This window comes from Carex rostrata, chromosome 20 (genome assembly GCF_964058835.1).
Source record: "Carex rostrata chromosome 20, lpCarRost1.2, whole genome shotgun sequence".
In the NCBI taxonomy this organism is placed as follows: domain Eukaryota; kingdom Viridiplantae; phylum Streptophyta; class Magnoliopsida; order Poales; family Cyperaceae; genus Carex; species Carex rostrata.
This window is the reverse complement of record NC_135937.1, coordinates 9,301,785-9,307,784: the sequence shown is the minus strand read 5'-3', so window position 1 is coordinate 9,307,784 and position 6,000 is coordinate 9,301,785.

Here is a 6,000-nt window from a genome sequence, read left to right as displayed (position 1 = left end):
CCACAACGTTACACATGTCACCCACGACTCCAAATCACACATCAATACAATTACTCACCCCTCGTCCCAACCGGTACTGGGAAAACTGAGGGTCGTTCACCTAAAGCGCTAGAATAATTCAGGGCTCAAGGTCAGCTATACAGCTCAACCTTGCAAATTCGTCGAAGCCAAGTCAGCTATACAGCTCAACTTCGTAAATCCGCTCACACACACAATTCGTCGGATCCAAGTCATCTATACTACTCAACTTCGTAAATCATCTCACATACATAGTCTGTGGTGACTTTCAATCAAAATCAGATCATAATAGATCGACACAAATAACAACCATAGAAGCATGCAAATCATTTCATTCACAATAATTCGAGTTTAATTTGATTGGGCTATGCAAATGATTTATGCAATTCAATAATTCAACAATCAGACATTCAACATGACAAACGAAAAAACAATTTAATTCCTGAAAATGAAATATCAAACAAGTCCAAAAATCCTGCACCTGATTACGACGAGCATATCGCGTACTTAAGGATCAGACGTCTCGAAATGTCTCACGAAGTCTTGCTCGACCAAGCCTACGCCTATATTACACATAAACTTGGTTCACAAATTCGGTTCCCGTAATAATTCAATTTACCGATTGGTTAACCCTAATTTGGTCAAAACCTCAAATTAGCCGTTAAACGTTCTAGAAATTCAAGATCAAGAGGTAACCCTACCAATTAAAAGTCTAATCAGTTGGATTAAACTAATCAATTCACGATTATGCCCAATTTCTATTTTGGCACAAAACCCTAGAAATCAAAATCCACAATCGATGTGAAATCGGGGAAAGAATCAGCAAATAAACAATCAAAGAAGCTCAAGGAGCTAGTCTACAATCAATTCAAACACAAATCTCAGGTTTAAAATGAAAACTCGAGAAATCAAGAAATCCGAGATTTTAGAGAGAAACAGGAAGAGAAAGGAATACCGAATAGGAGAGCTAGGAGAGATCTACGGCCGCTTGTGTTGAACTTAGGGGCACCTCTAATTTCTCAAAAACCGAAATTAAATTGCAATTGAAAGTAAAGAGATGAGTTTAGAGAAATTTGACATGCGGGGTGATAACGGAGTTCGGTAAAAGAAAGGCATACGTCTCCGGGGCTTCGCAACCTTGTGAGGTGCGCCTTTCTATTACCCAATACGAAATGATTACAACTTGTGAACCGTTGAGCCCTTACACACCAAGCGGGAAGTCAAACGGCCAACTCAAAGAGATGAGAACAAGGTCTCAATTGTCTTAGAAACACAAGAGAAACACTCAATAGATCACTCTAACCTAATCTATATCAAGATTAGTGAAGTAGGTTTGAGGTTGCTTGAGGGATTTTGAAGTTTTAAGCTCTCACAACAATGGAGTAGGCTAAGCTCTCAGAAAATCACTTTTGAATTAATTAGGGTCGGCTGAGACAATGAGAAAGAGATCTCATCACTCTATTTATAGTGTCAGCTCAAAAATAAGCTATTTGACATAAAACGTTACCAACGTTTTATAAAACGTTACAACGTTTTATTCAAATGCGATTTTAGGGTTTTAATTCTCTGACAGCTTAGTAAAACGTTACAAACGTTTTATAAAACGTTACAACGTTTTAACCTGTAAAAACTTGATCAAAACAGAAGTTATTTGAAGCTTAAATATTCCTCAAACGTTACAGCGTTTCATGTTGGTACAGTTCAGCTGTGCTTCAGCAGTTCTAAAGCTATTAAACGTTAAAACGTTTGTCAAACGTTATGACGTTTGTAAAATGTCACAACGGTTGTATAACGTTATAACGTTATAACTTGATTCTTCTTTTGATCAGTTTGTTGCTAAAACGTTACAACGTTTTGAAAATGTTACCAACGTTTTATCCCATTTTAATCAACCTCACACATACTTCACCAAGTTTCTGATTTTACAATTTGTATTCTTGATAAAAGTCTTCGTCATTTCTTCAGTCCAAGCATATTATACTGCAGTTCTTACTCTTCTTGGACCTACATATTCTCAAAATAGAAGAAATCGTAAAATTCAATAATTGTATGTTTTTGCAAATTAGTCAGATAGACGTAAAAGATTATTGTACGAACAACAATCTCCCCCTTTTGGCGATTTGCAAAAACATACAATGTGAGTAAGTGCATAAATCAAAAATTTTCAGAAATTAGTTTATCCAATTTTGATTTTGCATGTCAAGCCAATTGTACCAATTTCTCCCCCTTTTGGAAATCGACGAAAGGGTGAAAAATTAGCACTTACTTAAAGTGCTCCCCCTCAAATTATGCACTCCCCCTCAATTTAGCAATATAACAATGATAACTTACAAACAAAAATAAGGTTGAGGGCATAACTTTAACATGCAAGACCATTCAATTTCAATTTACCACATCAACTTATATATATCAATATGCATAAATCATGCATATAAAACATTTCGATTCATGAAATCCAAGCAATTTAATAAGACTTGTCAAGGCTCCAAGATATCCAATTTTGCAATTGTGCAATATAGCCCTTAACAAGTTAGCAATTCATACACCACATTTAAAACATATACATCTCATACATATCCACACCAAATTTCCAATAACACAATTCAATCAAGTCATGCAATTAAACTAAATTAAACTGGTTCAAAGCAATACTTCATCAATTCAACAATTTAAGCCAAATTTAAATTCTTTCAAAGCAACAATTTAACTAACACAACTAAATTAAAGCAATTCAACAATTCAAATTAAACATGCAATCAATCAAACAATTCATGCAATTAACAACCAATTAAATTAACAAGTTTTTAGTTTTTGAAATTATGCGATCTACTCGTCATTCATGGGGTCGTTTGGTGCGTCGGGAACTTCTTCTTCTCCATCACCTTCAAGCTCCTCTTCCTCATCATCTAGATCCTCTTCCTCAACTAGATTCTCACGTGCTCGTGCCGGGCTTCCCGAGGGACCATATTGCTTGATAAAGCGATTCGAGAGACTGGATTGTGCTTCATCAAGCACATTAAGAGCTCGAGCATGTGCTCGCAGTTGTTTCCTTATCTTCATTTGCCCCTTTTCCAGATTATCGAACCTCCTTTGCGTTTCTTGATAACTTTGTTGGATCTGAAGGCTCTGAGCATTCATTTGTTGGCATAACTACAACATTTGCGCTTCTTGGCCTTGAGGAGGAACAAACGCACCCGCTTGTGGCATGTAATGTGGTTGAGGTTGAGGTTGAGCCGGGGCCACCTCTTCTTCTTCTGGGTCCCAATATTGATTGGGTAGGGCTTCCGGATGATTTATCCATTGGTTGATGACTCTTGCATCGGGTTCGTAGCGCCTCAGACCTGAATCTGAATGACCATAAACCCACCCGATTCTTGTTAGGTGATGAACCAAATTAGTCGGGAATGATACTTCTGCTTCTTCAGGTAATTGGATACCGTTGAGGCGGATGATTTTGTGAATGAGATGGGCATAGGACAGAGAGTGGACCGTGGTTGAAAATGCACCATTTATGTGACGAAGAATGAAGTAGGGCATGTTGATGCTTTTTCCATCCAATTGAATGAGGTGACGAAGAAAGTACATGGGTCCCCACTCAAGATTGGTTTTGATTGTGGCTTTGGGCATGAGGATGTTGTTGATGAAGAGAAAAAGTAACCGATGTAGAGAAGGAAGGTGAGAAACATAGATTGGTGCTCCGGCTATGTTGTTTCGGTTAAACCATTTCTTATAGTCACTTGAGGTACCATCGGCATAGAGAGACCAACTCCTCAAGGGATAGGTTTCCTCCCCGTCATTTTGAACCCCAAGCCATTGAGCAACATTACCCAGAGAAAGTACAATTTCTTGCCCGCCAACCCAAGAAGTGACAATGAAGGGTTCATTTTCGATTTTAATGTTTGCATAGAACGTGCGGGTAAGAAGTTGAGTGTAAGGTTCATTACAAGTCACAATAGGTTCCCAACCCCAATGATTCACATATTCAATTATCTTGTCATCTTCGGGTTGGGAGAAGGTAACTATTGATTTGTCAAACCGGTAGCAATCGGTTATTTTCCTATTCATGAAGGACCCCACATAGTTCTCATAGGCAACGATATCCCGAAACAAGTATCTATTTGACCGGTGAATTGTCCAGTTCGGTTCTAGGTTCCCCCCACTATTTTGACCACCCTCCGAATCCACACGGGGTCTTTTCTTACCACCCTTAGGAATAGCACGGGGTTTTGGAGCCATTGGATTGAGTTTAAAGTGAGAGTTTACCGATTAAGAAGAGAAGCGTGAAACCGAGAAGAGACGAACCCAAGAAGTGCAGTGGTGAAGCCGGATCGTCAATCCAATGGTCGGATCGCCGGATTTGCGCCTAGGGTTTTGGCTAGGGTTTTGGAGAGAGAGAGATAGAGAGAGAGAAATGAGATTTGGAGAATAGAATAGAGTAGAGAGAAGAGAGGAGAAGAGAAATCCAGAAAAATTTCTTGATTTGGTGGAGTAAGATGACCGGAATAGGTAGAGAGAGAGAGAGCGGCTTTGTGGAGGGAGAAGAGAGAATGGAGGAAGAAGGAGAGAAATAAGAGGAAGGGACGGGTCTGGAGACAATATAACCCCTTTTCGCTATAAAATGTTACCAACGTTTATAAATCGTTACCAACGTTTGTTAAAAATACTTTGTTTTTACATAAAACGTTATGACGTTTTTGTAACGTTTGTGTAACGTTTTTGTGAAGCTCTCGGACTTTTGAAGTCTTACAAAACGTTACCAACGTTTGGAAACCGTTACAACGTTTTCATTTGTAATTTTTGCAATTTTGGTCCCTTGTCAGATAACCGTTGTAACGCTTTACAAACGTTACCAACGTTTTGAATGAAACTTTTACAATGTTAGCCCATTGTCAGACAAACATTGCAACGTTTTTCAAACGTTTGTGTAACGTTTTGGTGCAGCTCTCGGACTTTTGAAGTTTCATAAAACGTTACCAACGTTTCACAAAACGTTACAACGTTTATATAATATAATTAATCTCAGAATTTTGGCTAAGTATTGGATGCAAAACGTTATAACGATTTCAAATCATTACATAACGTTTTTATGGTTCTCTCGGACTTTTGGAATTTCACAAAACGTTACCAACGTTTTGTCCCTGTAAGGCAGTATTTAATGAACTATTTTGATTGCAATGGATTATTTTGAAATAAGTTATGAACATGTCTATTCTCTAAGTTCAAGCATGCCTAATTTAAATCTTAATTCATTGTGTTGTTGAGTATTTAGGGGTTTTGTGAATATATCGGCAATTTGTTCTTTGGTGTCGATATGTATTAGTTCAATTTCACCTTTTTTATGTGATCCCTAATAAAATGATGCCTTATTTCTATGTGCTTGGTTCTAGAATGAAGGACCGGATTTTTGGATATCATAATGGCACTAGTATTGTCACACATAATTGGTACGTTGCGGAAGCGAATTTCATAATCATTTAGGGATTGAATCATCCAAAGAATTTGTGTGCAACAACTACCGGCCACTACATACTCGGCTTCCGTTGTGGAAAGGGCAACCGAGGTTTGTTTGCGACTCGACCAAGATACAAGTGAACCACCAAGAAATTGACATGTACCACTTGTGCTTTTTCTATCCATACGATCCCCGGCAAAGTCAGCATCGGCATATCCTATCAAGTCTAAATCCGATTGTTTGTCATACCATAATCCCAAATTTAAACTACCCTTGACATATTTGAGAATTCTTTTAACGGCTTTCAAGTGCAATTCTTTGGGATTTGCTTGATACCTAGCACATAGACATACCGCAAACATTATATCGGGTCTACTAGCAGTTAAATAAAGTAGACTACCTATCATAGCTCGGTATTGAGTGATGTCCACCGATGTGCCATTCGGATCCGAGTCAAGATTTGCATTCGTAGCCATTGGAGTTTTGCTTGTATTGCTTTCGGTCATCCCAAATTTCTTGATCAACTCCTT